Below are 12,772 nucleotides of genomic sequence, written 5' to 3'. Positions count from 1 at the left end.
TGGACAACAACCTTGGATAATATCAGATATGAACGAAACTTATCAAGTGCAAATATTACTGCTAGCAGCTCCTTTTCTGTGGTGGTGTAATTGAGTTGGGGTCCAGTCAAGGTTCTGCTAGCATAGTAAATTGGCTGAAAATGTTTGTTCATTCTTTGTCCTAAAATAGCTCCTATAGCAAAATCACTCGCATCACACATTAATTCAAATGGGAGGGTCCAATCTGGTGCTACCATGATAGGTGCATGGATCAATTTGTCTTTCAAGATGTTGAAAGCATGAAGGCATTCAGTTGAAAATTCAAAAGGCACTTCTTTCTGAAGCAAGGTAGATAATGGCTTGGAAATTTTTGAGAAATCTTTAATAAACCTTCTATAGAATCCGACATGTCCTAAGAAACTTCTCAAAGAACGAATAGATGTTGGGGTTGGCAATTTTTCAATTGCCTCCACCTTGGCCTTGTCGACTTCTATACCTCTTTGGGAGATCTTGTGTCCAAGCACTATGCCTTCTTGCACCATAAAATGACATTTCTCCCAATTCAACACAAGATGTGTTTCTTTAGATCTAGTAAGCACCTGTTCCAGATTATTCAAACATGCATCAAACGAAGAGCCAAAAACTGAAAAATCATCCATGAAGATCTCAATAAATTTTTCAACCATATCAGAAAATATAGACATCATACATCGCTGAAAGGTTGCTGGGGCATTGCATAACCCAAAGGGCATCCTTCGGTATGCAAAGGTTCCATATGGGCAAGTAAAAGTGGTCTTTTCTTGATCTTCTGGTGCAATTGGTATCTGGTTATACCCTGAATATCCATCCAAGAAACAATAATACTCATGCCCGGCTAGCCTCTCCAACATTTGATCCATAAATGGGAGAGGGAAATGGTCCTCACGGCTGGCTTCATTTAATTTTCTATAGTCAATACACACACGCCATCCGGTAACGGTTCTAGTAGGGATGAGTTCATTTTTCTCATTTGGAACAATAGTCGTACCCCCTTTTTTGGGCACAACTTGCACAGGGCTTACACAAGAACTATCAGAAATAGGATAAATGATCCCAGCATCTAACAACTTAATTATATCAGCCTTTACTACTTCTTTCATGTTGGGGTTCAGGCGCCTTTGGGGTTGAACGGAAGGCTTGCTGTCCTCTTCCATCAAAATTCTGTGAGTGCAGATTGATGGATTAATGCCTTTGATATCTTCTACCTTCCAAGCTATAGCATTTTTGTGTTCCCGCAGCATTCTTAATAATTTTTCTCTTTGTAAGGGATTCAGCGCTGCGGAAATTATCACGGGGAGATCTGATCGTTCCTCAAGGAAAGCATACTCTAAATGGGATGGTAATTGCTTCAGTTCAAGGGTGGGGGGTTCTTGGGGTGATGGCTTACCTGATGGTCCAGGCAATTTGCCTAAGTTCTCTAATTTAAGAAACCCCTTTCCCTTGAATTGAGGCTTATCGTTCAGGTATGCTATCATGAGGTTTATTTTTTCATTTTCTCCCTCTTCAAGTTCTCCCTGCTGGAGGCAGAGTTCAAGAGGATCAGTTATTCTACTTACCTGGAAGCATTCATCAATTGTCAATTCAATGGCATCAATCATAAAACAAGAATCATCACTAGAGGGTGCATGTTTCATAGCATCAGACATTTTAAAAATTATCTCCTCATCTTGTATCCTAAGGCTGAGTTGTCCTTGTTGGACATCAATCATTGCTTTCCCGGTAGCCAAGAAAGGTCTCCCTAGGATAAGCGGGACCTCCACATCTTCTTGCATGTCTAACACAATGAAATCAACTGGAAAAATGAATTTGTCAACTTTAACTAACACATCTTCTATGATCCCCCTAGGATGTCTAATGGATCTATCAGCCATTTGTAATGCCACTCTAGTGGGTTGGGGTTCATTCATCCCCAATTTCTTGAAGATAGAATATGGCATTAAATTGATGCTAGCTCCCAGGTCACATAAAGCCTTTTCAATTTTTAAACTGCCAATGGTACAAGGAATAGTGAAACTCCCTGGATCTTTGAGTTTCTGAGGCAGCTTGTTCAGAAGGATAGCAGAACATTCCTCATTTAATGCAACTGTAGCCACATCTCCCAGTTTCCTTTTGTTTGCCAATAATTCCTTCAAAAATCTTGCATAGTGTGGCATCTGGGCTAAAGCATCAGAAAAAGGAATATTAATATGTAAACTTTTAAATATTTCAAGAAACTTACCAAATTCCTTCTCCAATTTTTGTTGCTTCAGCCTGTTAAGGAATGGAACTTGTGGTTGTTGGTGCATCCCTTGTTGTGCTTCTGGTTGTTCTGTCTTCTGTTGTCTGGTCCCATGGCTTGTTTCTGCCTTGGGTTCAGCCCAATTCTTCTTTTCTACCTCAGGCAACTCTTTTCCACTTCTTAAGGTAATAGCTTGCACCTGCTCTCGTGGATTCACTTCAGTGTTGCTTGGAAGAGTTCCCGGCAGTCTGGAAGAGATTAATTGTGCCAATTGCCCCACTTGGTTTTCCAGGTTTTTGATTGAGGCTTCCTGGTTCTGGAACCTAGTTTCTACACCTGCTATAAATTTTGTCATCAGTTCCTCCAAATTGGATTTTGGTTCAGGCTTATGATAAGTCTGGTGGAACGGCTTGGAAATATGCTGATTTGGCCAGGACTGGTTTGAATGTCCCCTCCATCCTGGATGAAAAGTATGGTGACTCTGGTAACCCTGCTGTCTTGATGAATTGCTGACATAGTCAACTTGTTCTGTAGATGGTCTGAACTGATTGCCAACTTGGCAGTCTATACTGATGTGGCCTCCCCCACACAATTCACAATTAAGAGGCTACACATGCATGGCAGCTATCTGCATTTCATCTATTTTCATACTGAGTGCTCCTATTTGTGCAGATAGTGTTGTATAAGTGTCAACATTATGCAAGCCTTGCTGCTTCCTAGTTTGAGTTCTTTCCGAATGCCATTGATAGTTGTTGACTGCCATTTCCTCAATAAGTGCATGGGCAACCTCAGGAGTTTTATTATTTATGGATCCTCCGGCTGCAGCATCTAATATGGTCTTATTTGAGTCAGTAAGACCATTATAGAAAGTCTGCACTTGCAGCCAAATGGGGAGGCCATGGTGAGGAACTCTCCTTAACAGCTCCTTGTATCGTTCCCATGACTCATATAAAGATTCCCCCTCTTGCTGGAAAAAAGTAGTGATGTCATTCCTCATTTTAGTAGTTTTAGAAGGGGAAAAATATTTAGAGAGAAAACGGCTGGCCATTTCGTCCCATGTGGCTATAGATCCTGCCGGTAATGAGTTCAACCAAGCTTTGGCTTTATCCTTCAAAGAAAATGGGAATAACCTCAGCCGGATGGCATCATCACTTACCCCATTGTGTTTGAAGGTGTCACAGATTTCCAAGAAGTTAGCAATATGGGCATTCGGATCCTCATGGGCCATACCACAAAACTGAACCGTATTTTGTATCATTTGGATTATGGCCGGTTTAATTTCGAAGTTATTGGCAGCAATAGTTGGCCTGATAATGCTGGAGACAGTCCCGGTGAGGGTGGGCTTGGCATAATCCATCATAGTTCTTTGTTCAGCCATTTCTTGTGCTTCTTGTCTGACTTGCCTAGCAGCTCTCAAACGGACATGGAGAGTCCGTTCAATCTCCGGGTCGTAAAGGATCTCTTCCAGTTCAGGTCTGCTTGTCATAAACTGTTAAAGTCAAAGCAATAAAAATGCCAATATTCACAAAAGAAAATAAATAACTAATCCTATCACCTTGAAAATGTAAAGTGAATTAATGGAATAAAAAAAACCTACATCCTATCATGAATAAATGAAGCCGATTATACTAAAAGCAGATTTAAACCAATCATCTTATTCAAGGTTCCTTTATCTACATCCATCGATTGCAACATCTGAATTCAGACCCAATTTAGTTGAGTTCAGATCTACAAGTCTTTGGTATTGTTAGTCCAGAGAAATTAACAAATAATAATTCAGATCTGAGCTGTATATCTCATACACACTCATTTGTATACACTACAATATACATCCATTGAGGTTGGAATCAAGTCTGTGATGCTTTAGGGCTGAAATCAGATCTGATCTGAAAAATAATTTAAAAGGATCTGAAATAAACTAAAACCAGTCCTGAGTTAGGCTTGGGTTAAGGATTTTAAGCTCTACAATTGAAGCTCAAACCTGTATAGTTGATGCATATCAAACACTTGCTAAGACCTGAAAATTGGGTCTGCAATGTTTGGTATTGCAAGCTATTCAGTCCATACAACTTTTGTAGAAATCTGAAATCAGGTCTGCTAACTGTTGCACTATAGCAGCCCTGCTACAGATCTGAATGCTAATAGAAAAATGGTGTTGAAGTGCCACTTTTGCATGAAATCTCTTGAGGCATAAAAAATTCTCAGATTAAATATACTTTTCTTCAACCAAATCAGCTCAGATAGATCGGAGTACAAGTTATTTAATACAGCAAAGTATGCCCTGTATCCTGCTCTATTCACAACCCTAGTTCAGATCTAGGTGATTGCATATCCGAATTTCTTCAACCATGACTATCCAATTGTTTTTGGGAGATAGCAGATTTTTTTGTAGGGTGTATTGGGGTGACGATAACCCCCAATTATCCTTTAAATTTACATCAGTTCAGGTCTGAGTTCAAGAGAACTCAGATCTGAACTGTTGCAGATCTGCTACAGCAAAACTCAGATCTGAGTTCTGATCTGAATCCTTGGTTTCCATTCTTTCGGTTATATGGTTCTTTCTCTCTCTTTTTTTTTTTTTTCACTATCTAAATATATATATATTTTTTTTTTTTGTAATGAAAGAAAAGAATAATAAAGGGCTGAGAACAGAAATTTTTTTTTTTTTTTTTTTGAGTATTGCAGTTCTGCTATAGCAGAGTTCAGGTCTGAACTCAAGTCTGAATTCGGATCTGAAATCTCAATTGCCTTACCTTCAGTTATTTCTACCAAATTGCCTTTGAGGAGTAGCAGAAGTGTCCTAGGGTAAATTGGGGTGGTTATGACACCCAATTCCCCTCAAAATTGCATCAGTTCAGGTCTGAGTTCAGAGGAACTCAGATCTAAACTGTTGCAAATCTGCAGTAGTAGAACTCATATCTGAATTCTGATCCAAATTCTCAATTGCTCCTCTGGTTGTTCAAAAGATCTCCCTTTTTTTTCATTTTATATATATATATATATATATATATGTTTTTTGTAATGGAAAAAGAAATAAAATTCTGAAACACAAGCAATTCTTTTCGGCTGAGTGCTGTAGATCTGAAATTTGCTGATCTGAGTGCCGAATGCAACTCAGATCTACAACACTCATGTTTATGTGAATTTTTTTTTCTTTTTTTTTTTCTTTTTGAAGGGAACAACACCAAGGTTGAATATAAATCAAATATGTCTTTATTAAAATGAAACTGAAACCAGAAAAAGAAAGTTATCTACTTAAGAAAGAAGAAACATAACTACAGTAGTACAGTAGTTGCAGTCCAAGCTGAAATGAAAAAGTTAGCAAATTAACCCAACTATGAATGCAATGCTGAATGAGATCAGATTAAGAATGCTCAATGTTTCCTAATATTGCTTCTATAAATCCCCGGCAATGGCGCCAAAAACTTGATGTGTAGCTCATTGTGACACTAGCAAGTGCACTAGCCGTTCAAGTAATAAAGTAGTGAGTGAAGTATCGTTCCCACGAGGATTTAGGAAACAATTACCAATACTAAATTGAGTACTTCTTATCTGATCAACAAATAATCAAAACTTTAATGAAAGCTAAAAAAAAATCCTAAATTAAAATCTATCTAAATCATTGGCCCAATTGCCTTCAAATCAGGATAGAAGAGTAAGCAGTAAATGTCAATCTCAGAATTCAGCAATCTATCAATTTGGATCATTCGAATAAATCATGATTGAGCCTTGGTTTGGTGAAACCCCAAGGTCATGAACAGCCTCTCTCAAGTGCATGTTCATCCTATGCATGAGTGACGGTTCTTCTATCTCTAGCAAGAATCTAATCCCCATGCATGCATTTCTTCAAACACTTCTAAGGCATCAATTCAAATCTGAATCGATCACCAACTGAATTGTGCAAATTATCTCTAACCTTGCACTCAATTCAGTTCTTGAATAGTAGATCTGAATTCCTAGATTCTCTCTCAAGCACTCTAGGAATTCCAAGCTGTAGAATAATTCAGCCAATCTGAAAATTGCAGATCTGAATTCTCTTTCAAGCAATTCAGATCTTGCAATCTCAGATCTGAGAATTCAGATCTGAGTTTTGAAGGTTAGTTGGCCGAATTAATCTACAATAACACCCTTATTCAAGAAACTTCAAGTACAATTCATGACCATTTGAATGAATAAAAAAAGAATTAGATTGCTGAACTGAAATTTTACAAGCTGAAATACATCAAGGAAGAATGGAAACAAGGAGAAAGAAGAAAGAAAATATAACAAAGAAACTGAATTCAAATCAAAAGAGAATGAAACTACAAATGATTTATTACAAAAGATCTTTGAATCACAAACCCTCAATTCGAACTCACCTTCTTCTTCTAGCTTGCTTGTCTTGAACTTCCTTCAGCCCTTCTTCTTCTTCTTCCTTGCGCCTAGCCTTCTTCTCTTCTCTTCTCTCAAGGTGGCCGAACCTCTAAGAGTGGGAGAGCCTTCCTCTCAAGCAATTGAACAACTCTCCCCCCTCCTAGAGGCCTCCTTATATAGTTTTTCAAGGGGGCTCTTGCCCCTTCTTGAAGTCTCTAGAATTTGGTGTATTACACCCCTCATGAACCTTCTAGAGTGCTCCCTCCTTCTCTTCAAGAAACATCTAGGAATTGCCGCCCCTAGCTCCCTTTGGGCTGCTATTTGGGCTACAACTTAGCTTGCTTTTGAGCTCATGTGGGCTACACTCTAGACTGTTATTTGGGCTAAAAATGGGCTGGGCCGAAATTTCCTTCTTGCTAGGCTTCTTCCCTTGGGCTATCCAAAGAGTTAGCTTGCACTACTTGGGCCGAATGAAACTCCCTTGCTCTCATGGCTGGGCCGGACTGAACTTGATAAATTTTGGGCTTTTTTTTCTTGCTTTTGCCTTCTTTTTGTTGATTTGGCTCCCCCTGAAATCTTTCTTGCAATCAAGATAAAATAGGGCAAAATCTAATTAAATCAGCATAAAATTTCATGCAAAAACCTCATAAAATATAGATAAATTGTAGGTTCATTACATGAATCAAACTAAGGTTGTGGACTAACGTTTTTGTTGTTTTATCATAAAATGGCAAACGGTCAATTTGCAAAGCTTCTAGACGACAACAAGCTTAAGGGCCCAAACTATGCCGACTGGTACAGAAATCTTATGTTGGTCCTAACTTTTTAAAAGTTAGATAAGGTGGTGAAAAATCCTACCCTGGAACGTCCGGGTGATAGGGCTTCTGAGGCCCATAGGAGGGACTACCAAGATTGGGAGGATAAGAACTCCCTAGCCCGTTGCTTTGTCATTGCCTCATTAGACAACTCAATACAGAGGCAGTCCGATCAGATCGAACTAGCCAAAGACATATTGGACAGAAGGTCCTGAAATTGTTCATGACCGCGCAGATGTCCAAGGAGCAGAAAGTTCATGACCATTGTTCATGACCTCGCAGATGTCCAAGGAGTAGAAAGTTCTTTGCCCTCTTCCTTCAATGCGTTCACTATGAACTACAATATGAATAAGCTGAATGTCAGCGTGCAGGAACTCAGCAATATGTTGCAGAGGGCCGCGGATCTTTTAAAGAAGGATGAGCCTGTGGTTATGCTTGCTGAAGCTAACAAATCGGGTAAGAAAAAGAGAAAGGCAAAGAAGCCCTAGAAGAAAGCTGCCAAACCCAAGAAGCAGAAGAAGAACAAGGCATCTGATGTCGGTCACTTTTGCAAATAGACCGGCCACTGGAAGAGGAACTGTCCTACCTACCTGGAATCTAAGAAAGGTAACATCAAAAATTGTGTCAAAGAAACTAATATGTTAGTTACTTCTATGCCCTGGTGTGTTGACTCCGGGGCTTCAACTCATGCGTGTAACTCACTACAGGGGTTCAAAGTTAGCAGAAGATAGAGTGATGGCGAAGTGACACTATTCTTGGGAACGACTGCAAGTGTTGCAGCTACAGCGATAGGATCCGTAGAATTAGTTTTTAGAGAAGGAGTCCTTGTACTTAAAGATTGTCTTTATGTACAGAACTTGAGAAGAAATTTAATTTCTGTTTCTAAACTGTGTGCTGATGGATATACTATTTATTTTAGTAATATGATTACTGTTAGATGGAATAACAAATTCATCACAATCGGGGAACTAGACAATGGTCTCTATGTTCTACATCCTTCTCTAGAAACTAACCTAACCGAAACTACGTCGGTCGAAAATCCCAAGAAAATGAATCGTGATACAGTTAATCCCATGTGCCTCTGGCATTACTGACTTGGCCATATCGGTGTTGACCAAATCACAAGACTGGTAAAGGATGGTCCTTTGGATTTTCTAACCGTAGAAAATCTTCCCATTTGTGAGCCTTGCCTTCAAGGTAAGATGACTAAGCGGCCATTTGACGGTAAACCTGAAAGATCTGGAGGCACACTTGACCTAATACATACTGATGTATATGGTCCCCTGAGTGTTAGGACATGCAATCAACACGTGTACTTCATCACCTTTACCGATGATTTTTCACAATATGGTTACATGTACCTAATGAGACATAAGTCTGAATCCTTTGAAAAGTTCAAAGAGTTCATACAGGAAGTCGAGAAATAGTTAGGAGAGAAGTTAAGGCCCGTCAATTGGATCGAGGTGGCGAGTATCTCTCTGACGAATTCAGGGACTACTTAAAGGACAATGGGATAGTGTCACAACTAGCTCCTCCTGCTACACCACAACTCAACGGTGTTTCAGAGAGGAGGAATAGGACCTTGTTGGACATGGTTCAGTCACTTCTCGTACGCTCAGAATTACCCTCATCCTTTTGGGGATATGCATTAGAGACTGATATCTACATGCTGAATCGGGTTCCAACCAAATTAGTTCCAGAAACTCCATATGAACTATGGACCGGAAGGAAGCCAAGTGTGAGACACTTGAAGATTTTGGGTTGTCCTGCACACGTTAAAAGAACAAGTGCGGACAAGTTGGAATTCAAAACCAGTCGTTCCCTATTTATAGGCTACCCAAAGGATTCAGTGGGTTATCTATTCTTTGACCCAAGTGAGCAGAAAGTGTTCTGCAGTCGAAACGCCCAATTCTTAGAATCTGAATACATCATGGACACTCACTGTTAGGAAATAGTTCTTGATGAGGAGAGCTCAGGAGCAGTGGGAGATGTCCCACAAGTTCCAGGTAGTGACCAACCTAGAAGGTCCACCCGGGTATCCAGACCACTAGTCCGATATGGTTATGACCAGGATACCTACCTGGTGGAAGCCTTGACTAGTGAAGAGGATCCCGTGACTTACGCAGAAGCTATGTTAGACATATATTCCCATAAGTGGGTGGAGGCCATGAGAGCTGAGATGGACTCAATGGAGACCAATGGAGGCTGGACTCTAGTAGATCCGCACTCCAAGGTATAAGCAATTGGTTGCAAATGGATCTACAAGAGGAAGAAGGGCCCCGATGGCAGGATTGAGACCTACAAAGCTCGCTTGGTGGCGAAGGGGTATACTCAGAAAGAAGGCATTGATTATGAGGAAACTTTTTCGCCCGTGGCCATGCTTAAATCCATTAGGATCCTGCTAGCTGTAGCAGCATACCATAACTATGAGATTTGGCAAATGGATGTCAAAACCACGTTCCTGAATGGAGATCTTAGTGAAGATATCTACATGCAGCAGCTGCAAGGCTTCATTGCTACTGGTCAAGAATACATGGTATGTAAACTTAATAGATCCATATATGGACTTAAGCAGGCTTCTAGGAGTTGGAACATCCGTTTTGATTCTGTCGTCAAAACGTTTGACATTGAGCAGAATCTGGATGAGCCCTGTGTTTATAGGAAGTCCAGTGGGGATAAGATTACCTTTTTGGTATTGTACTTGGAGGATATCCTAATCCTTGGGAATGATGTAGGAATGTTGACTTCGGTCAAGGTATGTCTGTCACAGCAGTTCTCCATGAAAGATCTTGGAGAAGCTTCATATATACAGGGTCTTCGACTCTATAGAGATAGATCGAAGCGAATAATTGGATTATCCCAGGTTGCTTACATTGACAAAATTGCCAAAAGGTACAGCATGGAAAACTCCAAGAAAGGAAGTGTTCCTTTCAGACATGGAGTAGCTCTCTCCAAGAAGATGTCTCCCAAGACTTCTGAGGAGATTGAGGGCATGAGAGACGTTCCCTATGCCTCAGCTGTAGGGAGCATCATGTATGCCATGTTGTGCACTCGCCCGGACATAGCTCAGGCAGTGAGTTTGGTAAGCAGATTCTAGGCTAACCCAGGGTAGGAGCATTGGACTGCCGTGAAGAACATACTTAAATACCATCAAAGGACAAAAGAGTTTTGTCTGGTATTCGATGGTAGTTCACTACAAGTTTTGGGGTATACCGATGCCGATTTCCATTCGGATCCAGATGATAGAAAGTCTACATCTGGGTATGTTTTCACGATAGGATCGTGTGTTGTTTGCTAGAAAAGCAGCAAATAGGGATCCACTGCAGACTCCACAATCAAGGCCGAGTACATTGCCGCAAGTGAAGCTGCCAAAGAAGCCGTATGGATGAAGAAATTCATACACGAATTGGGAGTGATTCCATCCAGCACATCACCCATCCCATTGTTGTGTGACAACAATGGAGTGATAGCCCAAGCTAAAGAGCCTCGGGCCCAGTCGAAGTCAAACCACATCGAGAGGAAGTACCATGTACTGCGGGAGATCGTTGGTAAAGGGGATGTCCTAATTCAGAAGGTAGCATCAGCGGATAATGTGGTAGACCCATTGACTATGCCACTGACACAGAAGGTGTTTGAGAAACACATGGAAAGTATGGGACTCCAGCTTGTACCAGATTGGACCTAAGTGCAAGTGGGAGTTGATGCTCCCTACAGCTGAGGATGCACTCTCTCTGATGGAAACCAAACTGCCGGCAGTTGATTTTAATCGTTGGAATTTTGTTTTGAAAAATTAATATATATATATATATATATATATATATATATATATAACATGTATATGTACGGTTTCAAAAGATTTGCAAAAGGTTTTAATTCCCAGGATCCATGTGAGTAGAGAGTGCAGCACTGTTCCTTGCAACCGAGGGAGAGGTTTTCTCTTATCGAGCAGTGCTTGATCATTAAGGCCTGAGAGGTTAAGTGTAAAACCATTTAGGATAATACCTGATGAGCTAATCTTGCACCTGCCCACAATCCCTGGGTTTTTATAAGATGGCTTGGCCTAGGGACCACTTAATGTAAGTGTTGGGCCCATAGGGTCCATATGATGGGCTCAAGGGGGTCACTGAGTCTTTCAGTGAATTCGGTTGGGCCTTGTAATAAAGGTTGGGACGTACCCATGTGGCTGGTATGTAGATCAATGCTTGGGTCCCACGCCATACAAAGAAGCCCAACTAGGCAGTAGATTGGAAACTGGTTAAACACTGAACACTTAATGGGCCAAAAGCCCATTTCGAACAGGGCTGATATGATCACCTGTTCATGGGGCGAATCTGAGATTAGTGTTAGTAAAAAGGATTGGGTCTTTAACCTACTGATAAGATCAGGAGTTAAATAACTTAATCTGCAGATAGGATTAAGATTAACCCCTATCCAAATACTGATTTGGATTGGGATAACTCCCAAAATATTGGGAGGTTTCTTAATCAAGAAGAAAGAGGAGAAAACCCTAATATAAATATCAGATTTCGAACTAGGGGTTTTGAGTAAGCAAGAATCACAACCTGTGAATTGAGATTTGATCTCTCACAGACTCCAGAGAGAAGAAACAGTTCTGTCCTCTTCGTCCCTGGACTTCTCCTCCTTCAGCCGCCGCCACTCCCTGTTGGAAGATTGGATCTTTGCAGCAACAGGAAATCAAGAAATCAGTTCTTGACAACAGTCTTGCAAGAAAGACAAGAAGGATTCGGTGTTCAAGGTTTCCAGAGGGTTCTTGTGAAGAATCCAGTGTGTAGGATGCACCCTGCTGGTTCCATTCCATCCATAGCTATGTCATATTCAGCAAAAGCGGATCTTGGTTTCTTCTTTGGGCGTGAACACCGACATTGGGAGATATTATTTCTCTGGATCAGGTATAATCCTTCATGTTTCCTTTTGGTTCAGATCTGGTTTGTTTATGGTTCAAGTAGGATCCTTGAATAATGTATTCTAAATGTAGGGAATATGATACCCAGTTGGAAGAAGGTAGGTGAAAGAATGGTAGGATCCATCTAATGGACGCCATAAAGGTTGCGGAATGGGTGGGCGAATTTCAAAAATTTCCTACCTTCTCTCAACTGGGAATCATATTCCCTAAATTTAGAATACAATATTCAAAAATCCTACTTGAACCATAATCAAACCAGATCTGTACCAAAAGATAAATGGGAGGAATATACTTGATCCGGAGAAGCAGTATCTCCCAAAGTTGGTGTTCACTTCCAAAGAATGCTCCAAGATCAGTTCCTGCTGAAGATGACACAGCTGTGGATGGAACAGAACCAGCAGGGTGCGTCCTACACACTGGATCCTTCACAAGAATCCTCTGGAA

General features: G+C 40.6%; 1 non-coding gene across 1 annotated transcript; it reads left to right on the top strand.

Moving 5' to 3' along the window:
- The first annotated feature begins 3,129 nt into the window (after positions 1 to 3,129).
- LOC148861043 (small nucleolar RNA R71) lies at positions 3,130 to 3,236 on the top strand. The gene has a single exon (XR_016095218.1). It is a non-coding gene; the product is annotated as a small nucleolar RNA R71 (small nucleolar RNA).
- The last annotated feature ends 9,536 nt before the right edge of the window (positions 3,237 to 12,772 follow it).

The sequence above is a fragment of the Nelumbo lutea genome, chromosome 4 (genome assembly GCF_056320005.1).
Source record: "Nelumbo lutea isolate HS-2025 chromosome 4, American lotus-T2T, whole genome shotgun sequence".
Taxonomy (NCBI): domain Eukaryota; kingdom Viridiplantae; phylum Streptophyta; class Magnoliopsida; order Proteales; family Nelumbonaceae; genus Nelumbo; species Nelumbo lutea.
The sequence above is the reverse complement of the archived record's forward strand: the minus strand, read 5'-3'. Positions and strand labels throughout refer to the sequence as shown.